Consider the following 25,502-nt stretch of genomic DNA (forward strand, 5'->3'; position numbering starts at 1 on the left):
ATAGATATAAACGTATTCTCCGTTGAGATATTGCAGCCGCTGCTGTGTCCAGGCCCAGGAGCCTTAGCACTGTGCTGTGATGTCACTCAATACCACTGACATCACTAGGTGTAAACAACATCTCTCCTTTGCTGTGTATGTGACTATGGAGCTGTTTGGTGATGTCGTCTATTACGGCCTTCATAGAAGCAACAGGAGATTGTTGCATCCATCTTGAACCCTCAGAACTACAGTGCTATGATGTCACTCACTTCCACAGGCCTTGCAGAGTGTAAACAACAACAACCCAGCTTTGTTGTGTATGTAACCAAAGGGATTTGTGATGTCACCTAGAACCTTCACAGCAGCGACAGCTTTATGAGGAGCATCAGCACTGCTCTGCCTGAGCAGAACCATCACCGCCATAGGTTGTCAAATAACCCGGATTTAACCCACACAGGTAAGTCCAATGGGGTGCAGGCATGTCCTCTATGCTTACAGCTTCCCGTGGGTGTTGGTTTGATACCGTTTGGGGACAGCCAAGGAGGCATCTGCAGGCAACAAAGGTAGGTGTGTGCTTGTGTGTGTGTTTCCTATGCAGATCCTAAGCCCAGTGTCACATGCAAGTAGGAGGAGTAAGAAGGGTTCCTGGCAAATCCGGGTTATGGATTGCATTTAAAAAGGCCCCGTGGGAGTGCAATGGGCCCCTGTCTTGCTGCTTAGCAATAATGGTATGGGTTTAGGTTCTGCTGTGTGTACTGGTGGTTGACTGCCCCCCAGCCCAGAGTGTGCATGGAAAATTGTCTGGCAGCCTCCCTGACAGCAAGCAGTGATAGTGCCCATGAAGGGGACCTTGTTGGGCCCGCCCCTTTCACGGTTATCGCTTCTCGGCCTTTTGGCTAAGATCAAGTGTAGTATCTGTTCTTATCAGTTTAATATCTGATACGTCCCCTATCTGGGGACCATATATTAAATGGATTTTTGAGAACGGGGGCCGATTTCGAAGCTTGCTTCCGTCGCCCTATGCATTGACCCGATATGGCAGTATCTTCGGGTACAGTGCACCACCCCCTTACAGGGTTAAAAAGAAAGATTCCTACTTTCATTGCTACCTGCTTGCTGGCTAGCCAGCTAGCCAGCCCTGTGGGCCTTGCTGCTGCTGCAGCCAAAAAACAAAAGGTGGTGCTGCTGCTGCTTCTGCTGCTTCTGCTTCTGCTTGTGTCTGGCCCCTGTTGGAGCGTCCAGGCACAGGACTTCTGCTGCTGCTGACTAAATGGCCTCCTTAATTGGATCATTTGAGTAGCCAGCACACCTGTGCAGGTAGGGCATGACATGATAGGCAGCTGCCTTGATAGCGGGTGGGTGCTGAATGTTCCTAATTGACAAAATAAGATTAATGCTTATGAAGAAATATAAAATCTCATCCCTTCCCCAATATCGCGCCACACCCCTACCCCTTAATTCCCTGGTTGAACGTGATGGACATATGTCTTTTTTCGACCGTACTAACTATGTAACTATGTAACATAACATGGGGGGGGGGGGGGGGGGTCTCCTGGCTGTTCACACAGGTGTGTCATTGCTGTACATTGACCATGCATTGCTTCTGTGGTATTGCAAAGGCAAAGACAAATGCTTCCAGCCATCCATTGCACTAATGGATTGGTCATCAGCTGGCTGTCTATGTCCCGCATCAATATAGACCAAAGTACAGAGGGTTAGGCTATGCTATTGTGCACCTACCTGATGCATCAGAAGGTGCGAGGCCCTTGCTAAATTCTGTGCACAGACTTTGAGATCTATGCTTTAGACTGTATCTAAACCTGCTCCAACATGGACTGACATTCTGGCCTACTTTCAGCCGATGCGACTTGTCTGTCGCTGAACAGTCGCTTTTTATGTATTCAGCACCTATGTATAATGTTGTAAAAATGCTCTAGAAGCTAAAGTCGCAGAAATGTCACACATATTTGGCCTGCAACTTTCTGTGCGACAAATTCAGACAGGAAAAATCAGTATAAATCCTTAGAAAATTATCCCCCAGTGTCTCCATCTGCTGGCGGTATTGAATAAGCATTGCTGCACTGATGGGGTATGCATTAGACGAAAAAAAAGAAGAAAAAGAAGAATAATACGCCCAGAAAAGAGGCGAAAAGGAGAAAAACGTAAAAAAACGTGAAAAAAAAGTAAGAGGAAGAGAAGGGAAAAAAAGGTGGAAATGGGTTTAAAAGTGATTTCGGCGGAGAAATATATATATATATATATATATATATATATATATATATATATATATATATATGCGCACACACACACATAGATATAAACGTATTCTCCGTTGAGATATTGCAGCCGCTGCTGTGTCCAGGCCCAGGAGCCTTAGCACTGTGCTGTGATGTCACTCAATACCACTGACATCACTAGGTGTAAACAACATCTCTCCTTTGCTGTGTATGTGACTATGGAGCTGTTTGGTGATGTCGTCTATTACGGCCTTCATAGAAGCAACAGGAGATTGTTGCATCCATCTTGAACCCTCAGAACTACAGTGCTATGATGTCACTCACTTCCACAGGCCTTGCAGAGTGTAAACAACAACAACCCAGCTTTGTTGTGTATGTAACCAAAGGGATTTGTGATGTCACCTAGAACCTTCACAGCAGCGACAGCTTTATGAGGAGCATCAGCACTGCTCTGCCTGAGCAGAACCATCACCGCCATAGGTTGTCAAATAACCCGGATTTAACCAACACAGGTAAGTCCAATGGGGTGCAGGCATGTCCTCTATGCTTACAGCTTCCCGTGGGTGTTGGTTTGATACCGTTTGGGGACAGCCAAGGAGGCATCTGCAGGCAACAAAGGTAGGTGTGTGCTTGTGTGTGTGTTTCCTATGCAGATCCTAAGCCCAGTGTCACATGCAAGTAGGAGGAGTAAGAAGGGTTCCTGGCAAATCCGGGTTATGGATTGCATTTAAAAAGGCCCCGTGGGAGTGCAATGGGCCCCTGTCTTGCTGCTTAGCAATAATGGTATGGGTTTAGGTTCTGCTGTGTGTACTGGTGGTTGACTGCCCCCCAGCCCAGAGTGTGCATGAAAAATTGTCTGGCAGCCTCCCTGACAGCAAGCAGTGATAGTGCCCATGAAGGGGACCTTGTTGGGCCCGCCCCTTTCACGGTTATCGCTTCTCGGCCTTTTGGCTAAGATCAAGTGTAGTATCTGTTCTTATCAGTTTAATATCTGATACGTCCCCTATCTGGGGACCATATATTAAATGGATTTTTGAGAACGGGGGCCGATTTCGAAGCTTGCTTCCGTCGCCCTATGCATTGACCCGATATGGCAGTATCTTCGGGTACAGTGCACCACCCCCTTACAGGGTTAAAAAGAAAGATTCCTACTTTCATTGCTACCTGCTTGCTGGCTAGCCAGCTAGCCAGCCCTGTGGGCCTTGCTGCTGCTGCAGCCAAAAAACAAAAGGTGGTGCTGCTGCTGCTTCTGCTGCTTCTGCTTCTGCTTGTGTCTGGCCCCTGTTGGAGCGTCCAGGCACAGGACTTCTGCTGCTGCTGACTAAATGGCCTCCTTAATTGGATCATTTGAGTAGCCAGCACACCTGTGCAGGTAGGGCATGACATGATAGGCAGCTGCCTTGATAGCGGGTGGGTGCTGAATGTTCCTAATTGACAAAATAAGATTAATGCTTATGAAGAAATATAAAATCTCATCCCTTCCCCAATATCGCGCCACACCCCTACCCCTTAATTCCCTGGTTGAACGTGATGGACATATGTCTTTTTTCGACCGTACTAACTATGTAACTATGTAACATAACATGGGGGGGGGGGGGGGGGGGGTCTCCTGGCTGTTCACACAGGTGTGTCATTGCTGTACATTGACCATGCATTGCTTCTGTGGTATTGCAAAGGCAAAGACAAATGCTTCCAGCCATCCATTGCACTAATGGATTGGTCATCAGCTGGCTGTCTATGTCCCGCATCAATATAGACCAAAGTACAGAGGGTTAGGCTATGCTATTGTGCACCTACCTGATGCATCAGAAGGTGCGAGGCCCTTGCTAAATTCTGTGCACAGACTTTGAGATCTATGCTTTAGACTGTATCTAAACCTGCTCCAACATGGACTGACATTCTGGCCTACTTTCAGCCGATGCGACTTGTCTGTCGCTGAACAGTCGCTTTTTATGTATTCAGCACCTATGTATAATGTTGTAAAAATGCTCTAGAAGCTAAAGTCGCAGAAATGTCACACATATTTGGCCTGCAACTTTCTGTGCGACAAATTCAGACAGGAAAAATCAGTATAAATCCTTAGAAAATTATCCCCCAGTGTCTCCATCTGCTGGCGGTATTGAATAAGCATTGCTGCACTGATGGGGTATGCATTAGACGAAAAAAAAGAAGAAAAAGAAGAATAATACGCCCAGAAAAGAGGCGAAAAGGAGAAAAACGTAAAAAAACGTGAAAAAAAAGTAAGAGGAAGAGAAGGGAAAAAAAGGTGGAAATGGGTTTAAAAGTGATTTCGGCGGAGAAATATATATATATATATATATATATATATATATATATATATATATGCGCACACACACACATAGATATAAACGTATTCTCCGTTGAGATATTGCAGCCGCTGCTGTGTCCAGGCCCAGGAGCCTTAGCACTGTGCTGTGATGTCACTCAATACCACTGACATCACTAGGTGTAAACAACATCTCTCCTTTGCTGTGTATGTGACTATGGAGCTGTTTGGTGATGTCGTCTATTACGGCCTTCATAGAAGCAACAGGAGATTGTTGCATCCATCTTGAACCCTCAGAACTACAGTGCTATGATGTCACTCACTTCCACAGGCCTTGCAGAGTGTAAACAACAACAACCCAGCTTTGTTGTGTATGTAACCAAAGGGATTTGTGATGTCACCTAGAACCTTCACAGCAGCGACAGCTTTATGAGGAGCATCAGCACTGCTCTGCCTGAGCAGAACCATCACCGCCATAGGTTGTCAAATAACCCGGATTTAACCCACACAGGTAAGTCCAATGGGGTGCAGGCATGTCCTCTATGCTTACAGCTTCCCGTGGGTGTTGGTTTGATACCGTTTGGGGACAGCCAAGGAGGCATCTGCAGGCAACAAAGGTAGGTGTGTGCTTGTGTGTGTGTTTCCTATGCAGATCCTAAGCCCAGTGTCACATGCAAGTAGGAGGAGTAAGAAGGGTTCCTGGCAAATCCGGGTTATGGATTGCATTTAAAAAGGCCCCGTGGGAGTGCAATGGGCCCCTGTCTTGCTGCTTAGCAATAATGGTATGGGTTTAGGTTCTGCTGTGTGTACTGGTGGTTGACTGCCCCCCAGCCCAGAGTGTGCATGGAAAATTGTCTGGCAGCCTCCCTGACAGCAAGCAGTGATAGTGCCCATGAAGGGGACCTTGTTGGGCCCGCCCCTTTCACGGTTATCGCTTCTCGGCCTTTTGGCTAAGATCAAGTGTAGTATCTGTTCTTATCAGTTTAATATCTGATACGTCCCCTATCTGGGGACCATATATTAAATGGATTTTTGAGAACGGGGGCCGATTTCGAAGCTTGCTTCCGTCGCCCTATGCATTGACCCGATATGGCAGTATCTTCGGGTACAGTGCACCACCCCCTTACAGGGTTAAAAAGAAAGATTCCTACTTTCATTGCTACCTGCTTGCTGGCTAGCCAGCTAGCCAGCCCTGTGGGCCTTGCTGCTGCTGCAGCCAAAAAACAAAAGGTGGTGCTGCTGCTGCTTCTGCTGCTTCTGCTGCTTCTGCTTGTGTCTGGCCCCTGTTGGAGCGTCCAGGCACAGGACTTCTGCTGCTGCTGGCTAAATGGCCTCCTTAATTGGATCATTTGAGTAGCCAGCACACCTGTGCAGGTAGGGCATGACATGATAGGCAGCTGCCTTGATAGCGGGTGGGTGCTGAATGTTCCTAATTGACAAAATAAGATTAATGCTTATGAAGAAATATAAAATCTCATCCCTTCCCCAATATCGCGCCACACCCCTACCCCTTAATTCCCTGGTTGAACGTGATGGACATATGTCTTTTTTCGACCGTACTAACTATGTAACTATGTAACATAACATGGGGGGGGGGGGTCTCCTGGCTGTTCACACAGGTGTGTCATTGCTGTACATTGACCATGCATTGCTTCTGTGGTATTGCAAAGGCAAAGACAAATGCTTCCAGCCATCCATTGCACTAATGGATTGGTCATCAGCTGGCTGTCTATGTCCCGCATCAATATAGACCAAAGTACAGAGGGTTAGGCTATGCTATTGTGCACCTACCTGATGCATCAGAAGGTGCGAGGCCCTTGCTAAATTCTGTGCACAGACTTTGAGATCTATGCTTTAGACTGTATCTAAACCTGCTCCAACATGGACTGACATTCTGGCCTACTTTCAGCCGATGCGACTTGTCTGTCGCTGAACAGTCGCTTTTTATGTATTCAGCACCTATGTATAATGTTGTAAAAATGCTCTAGAAGCTAAAGTCGCAGAAATGTCACACATATTTGGCCTGCAACTTTCTGTGCGACAAATTCAGACAGGAAAAATCAGTATAAATCCTTAGAAAATTATCCCCCAGTGTCTCCATCTGCTGGCGGTATTGAATAAGCATTGCTGCACTGATGGGGTATGCATTAGACGAAAAAAAAGAAGAAAAAGAAGAATAATACGCCCAGAAAAGAGGCGAAAAGGAGAAAAACGTAAAAAAACGTGAAAAAAAAAGTAAGAGGAAGAGAAGGGAAAAAAAGGTGGAAATGGGTTTAAAAGTGATTTCGGCGGAGAAATATATATATATATATATATATATATATATATATATATGCGCACACACACACATAGATATAAACGTATTCTCCGTTGAGATATTGCAGCCGCTGCTGTGTCCAGGCCCAGGAGCCTTAGCACTGTGCTGTGATGTCACTCAATACCACTGACATCACTAGGTGTAAACAACATCTCTCCTTTGCTGTGTATGTGACTATGGAGCTGTTTGGTGATGTCGTCTATTACGGCCTTCATAGAAGCAACAGGAGATTGTTGCATCCATCTTGAACCCTCAGAACTACAGTGCTATGATGTCACTCACTTCCACAGGCCTTGCAGAGTGTAAACAACAACAACCCAGCTTTGTTGTGTATGTAACCAAAGGGATTTGTGATGTCACCTAGAACCTTCACAGCAGCGACAGCTTTATGAGGAGCATCAGCACTGCTCTGCCTGAGCAGAACCATCACCGCCATAGGTTGTCAAATAACCCGGATTTAACCCACACAGGTAAGTCCAATGGGGTGCAGGCATGTCCTCTATGCTTACAGCTTCCCGTGGGTGTTGGTTTGATACCGTTTGGGGACAGCCAAGGAGGCATCTGCAGGCAACAAAGGTAGGTGTGTGCTTGTGTGTGTGTTTCCTATGCAGATCCTAAGCCCAGTGTCACATGCAAGTAGGAGGAGTAAGAAGGGTTCCTGGCAAATCCGGGTTATGGATTGCATTTAAAAAGGCCCCGTGGGAGTGCAATGGGCCCCTGTCTTGCTGCTTAGCAATAATGGTATGGGTTTAGGTTCTGCTGTGTGTACTGGTGGTTGACTGCCCCCCAGCCCAGAGTGTGCATGGAAAATTGTCTGGCAGCCTCCCTGACAGCAAGCAGTGATAGTGCCCATGAAGGGGACCTTGTTGGGCCCGCCCCTTTCACGGTTATCGCTTCTCGGCCTTTTGGCTAAGATCAAGTGTAGTATCTGTTCTTATCAGTTTAATATCTGATACGTCCCCTATCTGGGGACCATATATTAAATGGATTTTTGAGAACGGGGGCCGATTTCGAAGCTTGCTTCTGTCGCCCTATGCATTGACCCGATATGGCAGTATCTTCGGGTACAGTGCACCACCCCCTTACAGGGTTAAAAAGAAAGATTCCTACTTTCATTGCTACCTGCTTGCTGGCTAGCCAGCTAGCCAGCCCTGTGGGCCTTGCTGCTGCTGCAGCCAAAAAACAAAAGGTGGTGCTGCTGCTGCTTCTGCTGCTTCTGCTTCTGCTTGTGTCTGGCCCCTGTTGGAGCGTCCAGGCACAGGACTTCTGCTGCTGCTGACTAAATGGCCTCCTTAATTGGATCATTTGAGTAGCCAGCACACCTGTGCAGGTAGGGCATGACATGATAGGCAGCTGCCTTGATAGCGGGTGGGTGCTGAATGTTCCTAATTGACAAAATAAGATTAATGCTTATGAAGAAATATAAAATCTCATCCCTTCCCCAATATCGCGCCACACCCCTACCCCTTAATTCCCTGGTTGAACGTGATGGACATATGTCTTTTTTCGACCGTACTAACTATGTAACTATGTAACATAACATGGGGGGGGGGGGTCTCCTGGCTGTTCACACAGGTGTGTCATTGCTGTACATTGACCATGCATTGCTTCTGTGGTATTGCAAAGGCAAAGACAAATGCTTCCAGCCATCCATTGCACTAATGGATTGGTCATCAGCTGGCTGTCTATGTCCCGCATCAATATAGACCAAAGTACAGAGGGTTAGGCTATGCTATTGTGCACCTACCTGATGCATCAGAAGGTGCGAGGCCCTTGCTAAATTCTGTGCACAGACTTTGAGATCTATGCTTTAGACTGTATCTAAACCTGCTCCAACATGGACTGACATTCTGGCCTACTTTCAGCCGATGCGACTTGTCTGTCGCTGAACAGTCGCTTTTTATGTATTCAGCACCTATGTATAATGTTGTAAAAATGCTCTAGAAGCTAAAGTCGCAGAAATGTCACACATATTTGGCCTGCAACTTTCTGTGCGACAAATTCAGACAGGAAAAATCAGTATAAATCCTTAGAAAATTATCCCCCAGTGTCTCCATCTGCTGGCGGTATTGAATAAGCATTGCTGCACTGATGGGGTATGCATTAGACGAAAAAAAAGAAGAAAAAGAAGAATAATACGCCCAGAAAAGAGGCGAAAAGGAGAAAAACGTAAAAAAACGTGAAAAAAAAGTAAGAGGAAGAGAAGGGAAAAAAAGGTGGAAATGGGTTTAAAAGTGATTTCGGCGGAGAAATATATATATATATATATATATATATATATATATATATATATGCGCACACACACACATAGATATAAACGTATTCTCCGTTGAGATATTGCAGCCGCTGCTGTGTCCAGGCCCAGGAGCCTTAGCACTGTGCTGTGATGTCACTCAATACCACTGACATCACTAGGTGTAAACAACATCTCTCCTTTGCTGTGTATGTGACTATGGAGCTGTTTGGTGATGTCGTCTATTACGGCCTTCATAGAAGCAACAGGAGATTGTTGCATCCATCTTGAACCCTCAGAACTACAGTGCTATGATGTCACTCACTTCCACAGGCCTTGCAGAGTGTAAACAACAACAACCCAGCTTTGTTGTGTATGTAACCAAAGGGATTTGTGATGTCACCTAGAACCTTCACAGCAGCGACAGCTTTATGAGGAGCATCAGCACTGCTCTGCCTGAGCAGAACCATCACCGCCATAGGTTGTCAAATAACCCGGATTTAACCCACACAGGTAAGTCCAATGGGGTGCAGGCATGTCCTCTATGCTTACAGCTTCCCGTGGGTGTTGGTTTGATACCGTTTGGGGACAGCCAAGGAGGCATCTGCAGGCAACAAAGGTAGGTGTGTGCTTGTGTGTGTGTTTCCTATGCAGATCCTAAGCCCAGTGTCACATGCAAGTAGGAGGAGTAAGAAGGGTTCCTGGCAAATCCGGGTTATGGATTGCATTTAAAAAGGCCCCGTGGGAGTGCAATGGGCCCCTGTCTTGCTGCTTAGCAATAATGGTATGGGTTTAGGTTCTGCTGTGTGTACTGGTGGTTGACTGCCCCCCAGCCCAGAGTGTGCATGGAAAATTGTCTGGCAGCCTCCCTGACAGCAAGCAGTGATAGTGCCCATGAAGGGGACCTTGTTGGGCCCGCCCCTTTCACGGTTATCGCTTCTCGGCCTTTTGGCTAAGATCAAGTGTAGTATCTGTTCTTATCAGTTTAATATCTGATACGTCCCCTATCTGGGGACCATATATTAAATGGATTTTTGAGAACGGGGGCCGATTTCGAAGCTTGCTTCCGTCGCCCTATGCATTGACCCGATATGGCAGTATCTTCGGGTACAGTGCACCACCCCCTTACAGGGTTAAAAAGAAAGATTCCTACTTTCATTGCTACCTGCTTGCTGGCTAGCCAGCTAGCCAGCCCTGTGGGCCTTGCTGCTGCTGCAGCCAAAAAACAAAAGGTGGTGCTGCTGCTGCTTCTGCTGCTTCTGCTTCTGCTTGTGTCTGGCCCCTGTTGGAGCGTCCAGGCACAGGACTTCTGCTGCTGCTGACTAAATGGCCTCCTTAATTGGATCATTTGAGTAGCCAGCACACCTGTGCAGGTAGGGCATGACATGATAGGCAGCTGCCTTGATAGCGGGTGGGTGCTGAATGTTCCTAATTGACAAAATAAGATTAATGCTTATGAAGAAATATAAAATCTCATCCCTTCCCCAATATCGCGCCACACCCCTACCCCTTAATTCCCTGGTTGAACGTGATGGACATATGTCTTTTTTCGACCGTACTAACTATGTAACTATGTAACATAACATGGGGGGGGGGGGGGGGGGGGGTCTCCTGGCTGTTCACACAGGTGTGTCATTGCTGTACATTGACCATGCATTGCTTCTGTGGTATTGCAAAGGCAAAGACAAATGCTTCCAGCCATCCATTGCACTAATGGATTGGTCATCAGCTGGCTGTCTATGTCCCGCATCAATATAGACCAAAGTACAGAGGGTTAGGCTATGCTATTGTGCACCTACCTGATGCATCAGAAGGTGCGAGGCCCTTGCTAAATTCTGTGCACAGACTTTGAGATCTATGCTTTAGACTGTATCTAAACCTGCTCCAACATGGACTGACATTCTGGCCTACTTTCAGCCGATGCGACTTGTCTGTCGCTGAACAGTCGCTTTTTATGTATTCAGCACCTATGTATAATGTTGTAAAAATGCTCTAGAAGCTAAAGTCGCAGAAATGTCACACATATTTGGCCTGCAACTTTCTGTGCGACAAATTCAGACAGGAAAAATCAGTATAAATCCTTAGAAAATTATCCCCCAGTGTCTCCATCTGCTGGCGGTATTGAATAAGCATTGCTGCACTGATGGGGTATGCATTAGACGAAAAAAAAGAAGAAAAAGAAGAATAATACGCCCAGAAAAGAGGCGAAAAGGAGAAAAACGTAAAAAAACGTGAAAAAAAAGTAAGAGGAAGAGAAGGGAAAAAAAGGTGGAAATGGGTTTAAAAGTGATTTCGGCGGAGAAATATATATATATATATATATATATATATATATATATATATATATATATATATATGCGCACACACACACATAGATATAAACGTATTCTCCGTTGAGATATTGCAGCCGCTGCTGTGTCCAGGCCCAGGAGCCTTAGCACTGTGCTATGATGTCACTCAATACCACTGACATCACTAGGTGTAAACAACATCTCTCCTTTGCTGTGTATGTGACTATGGAGCTGTTTGGTGATGTCGTCTATTACGGCCTTCATAGAAGCAACAGGAGATTGTTGCATCCATCTTGAACCCTCAGAACTACAGTGCTATGATGTCACTCACTTCCACAGGCCTTGCAGAGTGTAAACAACAACAACCCAGCTTTGTTGTGTATGTAACCAAAGGGATTTGTGATGTCACCTAGAACCTTCACAGCAGCGACAGCTTTATGAGGAGCATCAGCACTGCTCTGCCTGAGCAGAACCATCACCGCCATAGGTTGTCAAATAACCCGGATTTAACCCACACAGGTAAGTCCAATGGGGTGCAGGCATGTCCTCTATGCTTACAGCTTCCCGTGGGTGTTGGTTTGATACCGTTTGGGGACAGCCAAGGAGGCATCTGCAGGCAACAAAGGTAGGTGTGTGCTTGTGTGTGTGTTTCCTATGCAGATCCTAAGCCCAGTGTCACATGCAAGTAGGAGGAGTAAGAAGGGTTCCTGGCAAATCCGGGTTATGGATTGCATTTAAAAAGGCCCCGTGGGAGTGCAATGGGCCCCTGTCTTGCTGCTTAGCAATAATGGTATGGGTTTAGGTTCTGCTGTGTGTACTGGTGGTTGACTGCCCCCCAGCCCAGAGTGTGCATGGAAAATTGTCTGGCAGCCTCCCTGACAGCAAGCAGTGATAGTGCCCATGAAGGGGACCTTGTTGGGCCCGCCCCTTTCACGGTTATCGCTTCTCGGCCTTTTGGCTAAGATCAAGTGTAGTATCTGTTCTTATCAGTTTAATATCTGATACGTCCCCTATCTGGGGACCATATATTAAATGGATTTTTGAGAACGGGGGCCGATTTCGAAGCTTGCTTCCGTCGCCCTATGCATTGACCCGATATGGCAGTATCTTCGGGTACAGTGCACCACCCCCTTACAGGGTTAAAAAGAAAGATTCCTACTTTCATTGCTACCTGCTTGCTGGCTAGCCAGCTAGCCAGCCCTGTGGGCCTTGCTGCTGCTGCAGCCAAAAAACAAAAGGTGGTGCTGCTGCTGCTTCTGCTGCTTCTGCTTCTGCTTGTGTCTGGCCGCTGTTGGAGCGTCCAGGCACAGGACTTCTGCTGCTGCTGACTAAATGGCCTCCTTAATTGGATCATTTGAGTAGCCAGCACACCTGTGCAGGTAGGGCATGACATGATAGGCAGCTGCCTTGATAGCGGGTGGGTGCTGAATGTTCCTAATTGACAAAATAAGATTAATGCTTATGAAGAAATATAAAATCTCATCCCTTCCCCAATATCGCGCCACACCCCTACCCCTTAATTCCCTGGTTGAACGTGATGGACATATGTCTTTTTTCGACCGTACTAACTATGTAACTATGTAACATAACATGGGGGGGGGGGGGGGTCTCCTGGCTGTTCACACAGGTGTGTCATTGCTGTACATTGACCATGCATTGCTTCTGTGGTATTGCAAAGGCAAAGACAAATGCTTCCAGCCATCCATTGCACTAATGGATTGGTCATCAGCTGGCTGTCTATGTCCCGCATCAATATAGACCAAAGTACAGAGGGTTAGGCTATGCTATTGTGCACCTACCTGATGCATCAGAAGGTGCGAGGCCCTTGCTAAATTCTGTGCACAGACTTTCTTTGAGATCTATGCTTTAGACTGTATCTAAACCTGCTCCAACATGGACTGACATTCTGGCCTACTTTCAGCCGATGCGACTTGTCTGTCGCTGAACAGTCGCTTTTTATGTATTCAGCACCTATGTATAATGTTGTAAAAATGCTCTAGAAGCTAAAGTCGCAGAAATGTCACACATATTTGGCCTGCAACTTTCTGTGCGACAAATTCAGACAGGAAAAATCAGTATAAATCCTTAGAAAATTATCCCCCAGTGTCTCCATCTGCTGGCGGTATTGAATAAGCATTGCTGCACTGATGGGGTATGCATTAGACGAAAAAAAAGAAGAAAAAGAAGAATAATACGCCCAGAAAAGAGGCGAAAAGGAGAAAAACGTAAAAAAACGTGAAAAAAAAGTAAGAGGAAGAGAAGGGAAAAAAAGGTGGAAATGGGTTTAAAAGTGATTTCGGCGGAGAAATATATATATATATATATATATATATATATATATATATATATATATGCGCACACACACACATAGATATAAACGTATTCTCCGTTGAGATATTGCAGCCGCTGCTGTGTCCAGGCCCAGGAGCCTTAGCACTGTGCTGTGATGTCACTCAATACCACTGACATCACTAGGTGTAAACAACATCTCTCCTTTGCTGTGTATGTGACTATGGAGCTGTTTGGTGATGTCGTCTATTACGGCCTTCATAGAAGCAACAGGAGATTGTTGCATCCATCTTGAACCCTCAGAACTACAGTGCTATGATGTCACTCACTTCCACAGGCCTTGCAGAGTGTAAACAACAACAACCCAGCTTTGTTGTGTATGTAACCAAAGGGATTTGTGATGTCACCTAGAACCTTCACAGCAGCGACAGCTTTATGAGGAGCATCAGCACTGCTCTGCCTGAGCAGAACCATCACCGCCATAGGTTGTCAAATAACCCGGATTTAACCCACACAGGTAAGTCCAATGGGGTGCAGGCATGTCCTCTATGCTTACAGCTTCCCGTGGGTGTTGGTTTGATACCGTTTGGGGACAGCCAAGGAGGCATCTGCAGGCAACAAAGGTAGGTGTGTGCTTGTGTGTGTGTTTCCTATGCAGATCCTAAGCCCAGTGTCACATGCAAGTAGGAGGAGTAAGAAGGGTTCCTGGCAAATCCGGGTTATGGATTGCATTTAAAAAGGCCCCGTGGGAGTGCAATGGGCCCCTGTCTTGCTGCTTAGCAATAATGGTATGGGTTTAGGTTCTGCTGTGTGTACTGGTGGTTGACTGCCCCCCAGCCCAGAGTGTGCATGGAAAATTGTCTGGCAGCCTCCCTGACAGCAAGCAGTGATAGTGCCCATGAAGGGGACCTTGTTGGGCCCGCCCCTTTCACGGTTATCGCTTCTCGGCCTTTTGGCTAAGATCAAGTGTAGTATCTGTTCTTATCAGTTTAATATCTGATACGTCCCCTATCTGGGGACCATATATTAAATGGATTTTTGAGAACGGGGGCCGATTTCGAAGCTTGCTTCCGTCGCCCTATGCATTGACCCGATATGGCAGTATCTTCGGGTACAGTGCACCACCCCCTTACAGGGTTAAAAAGAAAGATTCCTACTTTCATTGCTACCTGCTTGCTGGCTAGCCAGCTAGCCAGCCCTGTGGGCCTTGCTGCTGCTGCAGCCAAAAAACAAAAGGTGGTGCTTCTGCTGCTTCTGCTTCTGCTTGTGTCTGGCCCCTGTTGGAGCGTCCAGGCACAGGACTTCTGCTGCTGCTGACTAAATGGCCTCCTTAATTGGATCATTTGAGTAGCCAGCACACCTGTGCAGGTAGGGCATGACATGATAGGCAGCTGCCTTGATAGCGGGTGGGTGCTGAATGTTCCTAATTGACAAAATAAGATTAATGCTTATGAAGAAATATAAAATCTCATCCCTTCCCCAATATCGCGCCACACCCCTACCCCTTAATTCCCTGGTTGAACGTGATGGACATATGTCTTTTTTCGACCGTACTAACTATGTAACTATGTAACATAACATGGGGGGGGGGGGGGGGGTCTCCTGGCTGTTCACACAGGTGTGTCATTGCTGTACATTGACCATGCATTGCTTCTGTGGTATTGCAAAGGCAAAGACAAATGCTTCCAGCCATCCATTGCACTAATGGATTGGTCATCAGCTGGCTGTCTATGTCCCGCATCAATATAGACCAAAGTACAGAGGGTTAGGCTATGCTATTGTGCACCTACCTGATGCATCAGAAGGTGCGAGGCCCTTGCTAAATTCTGTGCACAGACTTTGAGATCTATGCTTTAGACTGTATCTAAACCTGCTCCAACATGGACTGACATTCTGGCCTACTTTCAGCCGATGCGACTTGTCTGTCGCTGAACAGTCGCTTTTTATGTATTCAGCACCTATGTATAATGTTGTAAAAATGCTCTAGAAGCTAAAGTCGCAGAAATGTCACACATATTTGGCCTGCAACTTTCTGTGCGACAAATTCAGACAGGAAAAATCAGTATAAATCCTTAGAAAATTATCCCCCAGTGTCTCCATCTGCTGGCGGTATTGAATAAGCATTGCTGCACTGATGGGGTATGCATTAGACGAAAAAAAAGAAGAAAAAGAAGAATAATACGCCCAGAAAAGAGGCGAAAAGGAGAAAAACGTAAAAAAACGTGAAAAAAAAGTAAGAGGAAGAGAAGGGAAAAAAAGGTGGAAATGGGTTTAAAAGTGATTTCGGCGGAGAAATATATATATATATATATATATATATATATATATATATATATATATGCGCACACACACACATAGATATAAACGTATTCTCCGTTGAGATATTGCAGCCGCTGCTGTGTCCAGGCCCAGGAGCCTTAGCACTGTGCTGTGATGTCACTCAATACCACTGACATCACTAGGTGTAAACAACATCTCTCCTTTGCTGTGTATGTGACTATGGAACTGTTTGGTGATGTCGTCTATTACGGCCTTCATAGAAGCAACAGGAGATTGTTGCATCCATCTTGAACCCTCAGAACTACAGTGCTATGATGTCACTCACTTCCACAGGCCTTGCAGAGTGTAAACAACAACAACCCAGCTTTGTTGTGTATGTAACCAAAGGGATTTGTGATGTCACCTAGAACCTTCACAGCAGCGACAGCTTTATGAGGAGCATCAGCACTGCTCTGCCTGAGCAGAACCATCACCGCCATAGGTTGTCAAATAACCCGGATTTAACCCACACAGGTAAGTCCAATGGGGTGCAGGCATGTCCTCTATGCTTACAGCTTCCCGTGGGTGTTGGTTTGATACCGTTTGGGGACAGCCAAGGAGGCATCTGCAGGCAACAAAGGTAGGTGTGTGCTTGTGTGTGTGTTTCCTATGCAGATCCTAAGCCCAGTGTCACATGCAAGTAGGAGGAGTAAGAAGGGTTCCTGGCAAATCCGGGTTATGGATTGCATTTAAAAAGGCCCCGTGGGAGTGCAATGGGCCCCTGTCTTGCTGCTTAGCAATAATGGTATGGGTTTAGGTTCTGCTGTGTGTACTGGTGGTTGACTGCCCCCCAGCCCAGAGTGTGCATGGAAAATTGTCTGGCAGCCTCCCTGACAGCAAGCAGTGATAGTGCCCATGAAGGGGACCTTGTTGGGCCCGCCCCTTTCACGGTTATCGCTTCTCGGCCTTTTGGCTAAGATCAAGTGTAGTATCTGTTCTTATCAGTTTAATATCTGATACGTCCCCTATCTGGGGACCATATATTAAATGGATTTTTGAGAACGGGGGCCGATTTCGAAGCTTGCTTCCGTCGCCCTATGCATTGACCCGATATGGCAGTATCTTCGGGTACAGTGCACCACCCCCTTACAGGGTTAAAAAGAAAGATTCCTACTTTCATTGCTACCTGCTTGCTGGCTAGCCAGCTAGCCAGCCCTGTGGGCCTTGCTGCTGCTGCAGCCAAAAAACAAAAGGTGGTGGTGCTGCTGCTTCTGCTGCTTCTGCTTCTGCTTGTGTCTGGCCCCTGTTGGAGCGTCCAGGCACAGGACTTCTGCTGCTGCTGACTAAATGGCCTCCTTAATTGGATCATTTGAGTAGCCAGCACACCTGTGCAGGTAGGGCATGACATGATAGGCAGCTGCCTTGATAGCGGGTGGGTGCTGAATGTTCCTAATTGACAAAATAAGATTAATGCTTATGAAGAAATATAAAATCTCATCCCTTCCCCAATATCGCGCCACACCCCTACCCCTTAATTCCCTGGTTGAACGTGATGGACATATGTCTTTTTTCGACCGTACTAACTATGTAACTATGTAACATAACATGGGGGGGGGGGGGGGGGGGGGTCTCCTGGCTGTTCACACAGGTGTGTCATTGCTGTACATTGACCATGCATTGCTTCTGTGGTATTGCAAAGGCAAAGACAAATGCTTCCAGCCATCCATTGCACTAATGGATTGGTCATCAGCTGGCTGTCTATGTCCCGCATCAATATAGACCAAAGTACAGAGGGTTAGGCTATGCTATTGTGCACCTACCTGATGCATCAGAAGGTGCGAGGCCCTTGCTAAATTCTGTGCACAGACTTTGAGATCTATGCTTTAGACTGTATCTAAACCTGCTCCAACATGGACTGACATTCTGGCCTACTTTCAGCCGATGCGACTTGTCTGTCGCTGAACAGTCGCTTTTTATGTATTCAGCACCTATGTATAATGTTGTAAAAATGCTCTAGAAGCTAAAGTCGCAGAAATGTCACACATATTTGGCCTGCAACTTTCTGTGCGACAAATTCAGACAGGAAAAATCAGTATAAATCCTTAGAAAATTATCCCCCAGTGTCTCCATCTGCTGGCGGTATTGAATAAGCATTGCTGCACTGATGGGGTATGCATTAGACGAAAAAAAAGAAGAAAAAGAAGAATAATACGCCCAGAAAAGAGGCGAAAAGGAGAAAAACGTAAAAAAACGTGAAAAAAAAGTAAGAGGAAGAGAAGGGAAAAAAAGGTGGAAATGGGTTTAAAAGTGATTTCGGCGGAGAAATATATATATATATATATATATATATATATATATATATATATGCGCACACACACACATAGATATAAACGTATTCTCCGTTGAGATATTGCAGCCGCTGCTGTGTCCAGGCCCAGGAGCCTTAGCACTGTGCTGTGATGTCACTCAATACCACTGACATCACTAGGTGTAAACAACATCTCTCCTTTGCTGTGTATGTGACTATGGAGCTGTTTGGTGATGTCGTCTATTACGGCCTTCATAGAAGCAACAGGAGATTGTTGCATCCATCTTGAACCCTCAGAACTACAGTGCTATGATGTCACTCACTTCCACAGGCCTTGCAGAGTGTAAACAACAACAACCCAGCTTTGTTGTGTATGTAACCAAAGGGATTTGTGATGTCACCTAGAACCTTCACAGCAGCGACAGCTTTATGAGGAGCATCAGCACTGCTCTGCCTGAGCAGAACCATCACCGCCATAGGTTGTCAAATAACCCGGATTTAACCCACACAGGTAAGTCCAATGGGGTGCAGGCATGTCCTCTATGCTTACAGCTTCCCGTGGGTGTTGGTTTGATACCGTTTGGGGACAGCCAAGGAGGCATCTGCAGGCAACAAAGGTAGGTGTGTGCTTGTGTGTGTGTTTCCTATGCAGATCCTAAGCCCAGTGTCACATGCAAGTAGGAGGAGTAAGAAGGGTTCCTGGCAAATCCGGGTTATGGATTGCATTTAAAAAGGCCCCGTGGGAGTGCAATGGGCCCCTGTCTTGCTGCTTAGCAATAATGGTATGGGTTTAGGTTCTGCTGTGTGTACTGGTGGTTGACTGCCCCCCAGCCCAGAGTGTGCATGGAAAATTGTCTGGCAGCCTCCCTGACAGCAAGCAGTGATAGTGCCCATGAAGGGGACCTTGTTGGGCCCGCCCCTTTCACGGTTATCGCTTCTCGGCCTTTTGGCTAAGATCAAGTGTAGTATCTGTTCTTATCAGTTTAATATCTGATACGTCCCCTATCTGGGGACCATATATTAAATGGATTTTTGAGAACGGGGGCCGATTTTGAAGCTTGCTTCCGTCGCCCTATGCATTGACCCGATATGGCAGTATCTTCGGGTACAGTGCACCACCCCCTTACAGGGTTAAAAAGAAAGATTCCTACTTTCATTGCTACCTGCTTGCTGGCTAGCCAGCTAGCCAGCCCTGTGGGCCTTGCTGCTGCTGCAGCCAAAAAACAAAAGGTGGTGCTGCTGCTGCTTCTGCTGCTTCTGCTTCTGCTTGTGTCTGGCCCCTGTTGGAGCGTCCAGGCACAGGACTTCTGCTGCTGCTGACTAAATGGCCTCCTTAATTGGATCATTTGAGTAGCCAGCACACCTGTGCAGGTAGGGCATGACATGATAGGCAGCTGCCTTGATAGCGGGTGGGTGCTGAATGTTCCTAATTGACAAAATAAGATTAATGCTTATGAAGAAATATAAAATCTCATCCCTTCCCCAATATCGCGCCACACCCCTACCCCTTAATTCCCTGGTTGAACGTGATGGACATATGTCTTTTTTCGACCGTACTAACTATGTAACTATGTAACATAACATGGGGGGGGGGGGGTCTCCTGGCTGTTCACACAGGTGTGTCATTGCTGTACATTGACCATGCATTGCTTCTGTGGTATTGCAAAGGCAAAGACAAATGCTTCCAGCCATCCATTGCACTAATGGATTGGTCATCAGCTGGCTGTCTATGTCCCGCATCAATATAGACCAAAGTACAGAGGGTTAGGCTATGCTATTGTGCACCTACCTGATGCATCAGAAGGTGCGAGGCCCTTGCTAAATTCTGTGCACAGACTTTGAGATCTATGCTTTAGACTGTATCTAAACCTGCTCCAACATGGACTGACATTCTGGCCTACTTTCAGCCGATGCGACTTGTCTGTCGCTGAACAGTCGCTTTTTATGTATTCAGCACCTATGTATAATGTTGTAAAAATGCTCTAGAAGCTAAAGTCGCAGAAATGTCACACATATTTGGCCTGCAACTTTCTGTGCGACAAATTCAGACAGGAAAAATCAGTATAAATCCTTAGAAAATTATCCCCCAGTGTCTCCATCTGCTGGCGGTATTGAATAAGCATTGCTGCACTGATGGGGTATGCATTAGACGAAAAAAAAGAAGAAAAAGAAGAATAATACGCCCAGAAAAGAGGCGAAAAGGAGAAAAACGTAAAAAAACGTGAAAAAAAAGTAAGAGGAAGAGAAGGGAAAAAAAGGTGGAAATGGGTTTAAAAGTGATTTCGGCGGAGAAATATATATATATATATATATATATATATATATATATATATATGCGCACACACACACATAGATATAAACGTATTCTCCGTTGAGATATTGCAGCCGCTGCTGTGTCCAGGCCCAGGAGCCTTAGCACTGTGCTGTGATGTCACTCAATACCACTGACATCACTAGGTGTAAACAACATCTCTCCTTTGCTGTGTATGTGACTATGGAGCTGTTTGGTGATGTCGTCTATTACGGCCTTCATAGAAGCAACAGGAGATTGTTGCATCCATCTTGAACCCTCAGAACTACAGTGCTATGATGTCACTCACTTCCACAGGCCTTGCAGAGTGTAAACAACAACAACCCAGCTTTGTTGTGTATGTAACCAAAGGGATTTGTGATGTCACCTAGAACCTTCACAGCAGCGACAGCTTTATGAGGAGCATCAGCACTGCTCTGCCTGAGCAGAACCATCACCGCCATAGGTTGTCAAATAACCCGGATTTAACCCACACAGGTAAGTCCAATGGGGTGCAGGCATGTCCTCTATGCTTACAGCTTCCCGTGGGTGTTGGTTTGATACCGTTTGGGGACAGCCAAGGAGGCATCTGCAGGCAACAAAGGTAGGTGTGTGCTTGTGTGTGTGTTTCCTATGCAGATCCTAAGCCCAGTGTCACATGCAAGTAGGAGGAGTAAGAAGGGTTCCTGGCAAATCCGGGTTATGGATTGCATTTAAAAAGGCCCCGTGGGAGTGCAATGGGCCCCTGTCTTGCTGCTTAGCAATAATGGTATGGGTTTAGGTTCTGCTGTGTGTACTGGTGGTTGACTGCCCCCCAGCCCAGAGTGTGCATGGAAAATTGTCTGGCAGCCTCCCTGACAGCAAGCAGTGATAGTGCCCATGAAGGGGACCTTGTTGGGCCCGCCCCTTTCACGGTTATCGCTTCTCGGCCTTTTGGCTAAGATCAAGTGTAGTATCTGTTCTTATCAGTTTAATATCTGATACGTCCCCTATCTGGGGACCATATATTAAATGGATTTTTGAGAACGGGGGCCGATTTCGAAGCTTGCTTCCGTCGCCCTATGCATTGACCCGATATGGCAGTATCTTCGGGTACAGTGCACCACCCCCTTACAGGGTTAAAAAGAAAGATTCCTACTTTCATTGCTACCTGCTTGCTGGCTAGCCAGCTAGCCAGCCCTGTGGGCCTTGCTGCTGCTGCAGCCAAAAAACAAAAGGTGGTGCTGCTGCTGCTTCTGCTGCTTCTGCTTCTGCTTGTGTCTGGCCCCTGTTGGAGCGTCCAGGCACAGGACTTCTGCTGCTGCTGACTAAATGGCCTCCTTAATTGGATCATTTGAGTAGCCAGCACACCTGTGCAGGTAGGGCATGACATGATAGGCAGCTGCCTTGATAGCGGGTGGGTGCTGAATGTTCCTAATTGACAAAATAAGATTAATGCTTATGAAGAAATATAAAATCTCATCCCTTCCCCAATATCGCGCCACACCCCTACCCCTTAATTCCCTGGTTGAACGTGATGGACATATGTCTTTTTTCGACCGTACTAACTATGTAACTATGTAACATAACATGGGGGGGGGGGGGGGGTGTCTCCTGGCTGTTCACACAGGTGTGTCATTGCTGTACATTGACCATGCATTGCTTCTGTGGTATTGCAAAGGCAAAGACAAATGCTTCCAGCCATCCATTGCACTAATGGATTGGTCATCAGCTGGCTGTCTATGTCCCGCATCAATATAGACCAAAGTACAGAGGGTTAGGCTATGCTATTGTGCACCTACCTGATGCATCAGAAGGTGCGAGGCCCTTGCTAAATTCTGTGCACAGACTTTGAGATCTATGCTTTAGACTGTATCTAAACCTGCTCCAACATGGACTGACATTCTGGCCTACTTTCAGCCGATGCGACTTGTCTGTCGCTGAACAGTCGCTTTTTATGTATTCAGCACCTATGTATAATGTTGTAAAAATGCTCTAGAAGCTAAAGTCGCAGAAATGTCACACATATTTGGCCTGCAACTTTCTGTGCGACAAATTCAGACAGGAAAAATCAGTATAAATCCTTAGAAAATTATCCCCCAGTGTCTCCATCTGCTGGCGGTATTGAATAAGCATTGCTGCACTGATGGGGTATGCATTAGACGAAAAAAAAGAAGAAAAAGAAGAATAATACGCCCAGAAAAGAGGCGAAAAGGAGAAAAACGTAAAAAAACGTGAAAAAAAAGTAAGAGGAAGAGAAGGGAAAAAAAGGTGGAAATGGGTTTAAAAGTGATTTCGGCGGAGAAATATATATATATATATATATATATATATATATATATATATATATATGCGCACACACACACATAGATATAAACGTATTCTCCGTTGAGATATTGCAGCCGCTGCTGTGTCCAGGCCCAGGAGCCTTAGCACTGTGCTGTGATGTCACTCAATACCACTGACATCACTAGGTGTAAACAACATCTCTCCTTTGCTGTGTATGTGACTATGGAGCTGTTTGGTGATGTCGTCTATTACGGCCTTCATAGAAGCAACAGGAGATTGTTGCATCCATCTTGAACCCTCAGAACTACAGTGCTATGATGTCACTCACTTCCACAGGCCTTGCAGAGTGTAAACAACAACAACCCAGCTTTGTTGTGTATGTAACCAAAGGGATTTGTGATGTCACCTAGAACCTTCACAGCAGCGACAGCTTTATGAGGAGCATCAGCACTGCTCTGCCTGAGCAGAACCATCACCGCCATAGGTTGTCAAATAACCCGGATTTAACCCACACAGGTAAGTCCAATGGGGTGCAGGCATGTCCTCTATGCTTACAGCTTCCCGTGGGTGTTGGTTTGATACCGTTTGGGGACAGCCAAGGAGGCATCTGCAGGCAACAAAGGTAGGTGTGTGCTTGTGTGTGTGTTTCCTATGCAGATCCTAAGCCCAGTGTCACATGCAAGTAGGAGGAGTAAGAAGGGTTCCTGGCAAATCCGGGTTATGGATTGCATTTAAAAAGGCCCCGTGGGAGTGCAATGGGCCCCTGTCTTGCTGCTTAGCAATAATGGTATGGGTTTAGGTTCTGCTGTGTGTACTGGTGGTTGACTGCCCCCCAGCCCAGAGTGTGCATGGAAAATTGTCTGGCAGCCTCCCTGACAGCAAGCAGTGATAGTGCCCATGAAGGGGACCTTGTTGGGCCCGCCCCTTTCACGGTTATCGCTTCTCGGCCTTTTGGCTAAGATCAAGTGTAGTATCTGTTCTTATCAGTTTAATATCTGATACGTCCCCTATCTGGGGACCATATATTAAATGGATTTTTGAGAACGGGGGCCGATTTCGAAGCTTGCTTCCGTCGCCCTATGCATTGACCCGATATGGCAGTATCTTCGGGTACAGTGCACCACCCCCTTACAGGGTTAAAAAGAAAGATTCCTACTTTCATTGCTACCTGCTTGCTGGCTAGCCAGCTAGCCAGCCCTGTGGGCCTTGCTGCTGCTGCAGCCAAAAAACAAAAGGTGGTGCTGCTGCTGCTTCTGCTGCTTCTGCTTCTGCTTGTGTCTGGCCCCTGTTGGAGCGTCCAGGCACAGGACTTCTGCTGCTGCTGACTAAATGGCCTCCTTAATTGGATCATTTGAGTAGCCAGCACACCTGTGCAGGTAGGGCATGACATGATAGGCAGCTGCCTTGATAGCGGGTGGGTGCTGAATGTTCCTAATTGACAAAATAAGATTAATGCTTATGAAGAAATATAAAATCTCATCCCTTCCCCAATATCGCGCCACACCCCTACCCCTTAATTCCCTGGTTGAACGTGATGGACATATGTCTTTTTTCGACCGTACTAACTATGTAACTATGTAACATAACATGGGGGGGGGGGGGGGGGGTCTCCTGGCTGTTCACACAGGTGTGTCATTGCTGTACATTGACCATGCATTGCTTCTGTGGTATTGCAAAGGCAAAGACAAATGCTTCCAGCCATCCATTGCACTAATGGATTGGTCATCAGCTGGCTGTCTATGTCCCGCATCAATATAGACCAAAGTACAGAGGGTTAGGCTATGCTATTGTGCACCTACCTGATGCATCAGAAGGTGCGAGGCCCTTGCTAAATTCTGTGCACAGACTTTGAGATCTATGCTTTAGACTGTATCTAAACCTGCTCCAACATGGACTGACATTCTGGCCTACTTTCAGCCGATGCGACTTGTCTGTCGCTGAACAGTCGCTTTTTATGTATTCAGCACCTATGTATAATGTTGTAAAAATGCTCTAGAAGCTAAAGTCGCAGAAATGTCACACATATTTGGCCTGCAACTTTCTGTGCGACAAATTCAGACAGGAAAAATCTGTATAAATCCTTAGAAAATTATCCCCCAGTGTCTCCATCTGCTGGCGGTATTGAATAAGCATTGCTGCACTGATGGGGTATGCATTAGACGAAAAAAAAGAAGAAAAAGAAGAATAATACGCCCAGAAAAGAGGCGAAAAGGAGAAAAACGTAAAAAAACGTGAAAAAAAAGTAAGAGGAAGAGAAGGGAAAAAAAGGTGGAAATGGGTTTAAAAGTGATTTCGGCGGAGAAATATATATATATATATATATATATATATATATATGCGCACACACACACATAGATATAAACGTATTCTCCGTTGAGATATTGCAGCCGCTGCTGTGTCCAGGCCCAGGAGCCTTAGCACTGTGCTGTGATGTCACTCAATACCACTGACATCACTAGGTGTAAACAACATCTCTCCTTTGCTGTGTATGTGACTATGGAGCTGTTTGGTGATGTCGTCTATTACGGCCTTCATAGAAGCAACAGGAGATTGTTGCATCCATCTTGAACCCTCAGAACTACAGTGCTATGATGTCACTCACTTCCACAGGCCTTGCAGAGTGTAAACAACAACAACCCAGCTTTGTTGTGTATGTAACCAAAGGGATTTGTGATGTCACCTAGAACCTTCACAGCAGCGACAGCTTTATGAGGAGCATCAGCACTGCTCTGCCTGAGCAG

General features: G+C 46.2%; 11 non-coding genes across 11 annotated transcripts; all 11 read left to right on the forward strand.

Moving 5' to 3' along the window:
* Positions 1-858: 858 nt before the first annotated feature.
* On the forward strand, positions 859-1,049 carry LOC130327248 (U2 spliceosomal RNA). Its single transcript, XR_008871707.1, has one exon. It is a non-coding gene; the product is annotated as a U2 spliceosomal RNA (small nuclear RNA).
* Positions 1,050-3,150: 2,101 nt separating this feature from the next.
* On the forward strand, positions 3,151-3,341 carry LOC130327249 (U2 spliceosomal RNA). The gene has a single exon (XR_008871708.1). It is a non-coding gene; the product is annotated as a U2 spliceosomal RNA (small nuclear RNA).
* A 2,095-nt stretch (positions 3,342-5,436) lies between these two features.
* On the forward strand, positions 5,437-5,627 carry LOC130327250 (U2 spliceosomal RNA). The gene has a single exon (XR_008871709.1). It is a non-coding gene; the product is annotated as a U2 spliceosomal RNA (small nuclear RNA).
* Positions 5,628-7,712: 2,085 nt separating this feature from the next.
* LOC130327239 (U2 spliceosomal RNA) lies at positions 7,713-7,903 on the forward strand. The gene has a single exon (XR_008871699.1). It is a non-coding gene; the product is annotated as a U2 spliceosomal RNA (small nuclear RNA).
* Positions 7,904-9,988: 2,085 nt separating this feature from the next.
* LOC130327240 (U2 spliceosomal RNA) lies at positions 9,989-10,179 on the forward strand. The gene has a single exon (XR_008871700.1). It is a non-coding gene; the product is annotated as a U2 spliceosomal RNA (small nuclear RNA).
* A 2,106-nt stretch (positions 10,180-12,285) lies between these two features.
* On the forward strand, positions 12,286-12,476 carry LOC130327241 (U2 spliceosomal RNA). Its single transcript, XR_008871701.1, has one exon. It is a non-coding gene; the product is annotated as a U2 spliceosomal RNA (small nuclear RNA).
* A 2,096-nt stretch (positions 12,477-14,572) lies between these two features.
* Positions 14,573-14,763, forward strand: LOC130327242 (U2 spliceosomal RNA). The gene has a single exon (XR_008871702.1). It is a non-coding gene; the product is annotated as a U2 spliceosomal RNA (small nuclear RNA).
* A 2,085-nt stretch (positions 14,764-16,848) lies between these two features.
* On the forward strand, positions 16,849-17,039 carry LOC130327243 (U2 spliceosomal RNA). The gene has a single exon (XR_008871703.1). It is a non-coding gene; the product is annotated as a U2 spliceosomal RNA (small nuclear RNA).
* A 2,094-nt stretch (positions 17,040-19,133) lies between these two features.
* On the forward strand, positions 19,134-19,324 carry LOC130327247 (U2 spliceosomal RNA). The gene has a single exon (XR_008871706.1). It is a non-coding gene; the product is annotated as a U2 spliceosomal RNA (small nuclear RNA).
* Positions 19,325-21,410: 2,086 nt separating this feature from the next.
* On the forward strand, positions 21,411-21,601 carry LOC130327245 (U2 spliceosomal RNA). The gene has a single exon (XR_008871704.1). It is a non-coding gene; the product is annotated as a U2 spliceosomal RNA (small nuclear RNA).
* A 2,095-nt stretch (positions 21,602-23,696) lies between these two features.
* LOC130327246 (U2 spliceosomal RNA) lies at positions 23,697-23,887 on the forward strand. Its single transcript, XR_008871705.1, has one exon. It is a non-coding gene; the product is annotated as a U2 spliceosomal RNA (small nuclear RNA).
* Positions 23,888-25,502: the final 1,615 nt, after the last annotated feature.

Source organism: Hyla sarda, unplaced genomic scaffold (genome assembly GCF_029499605.1).
Source record: "Hyla sarda isolate aHylSar1 unplaced genomic scaffold, aHylSar1.hap1 scaffold_2950, whole genome shotgun sequence".
In the NCBI taxonomy this organism is placed as follows: domain Eukaryota; kingdom Metazoa; phylum Chordata; class Amphibia; order Anura; family Hylidae; genus Hyla; species Hyla sarda.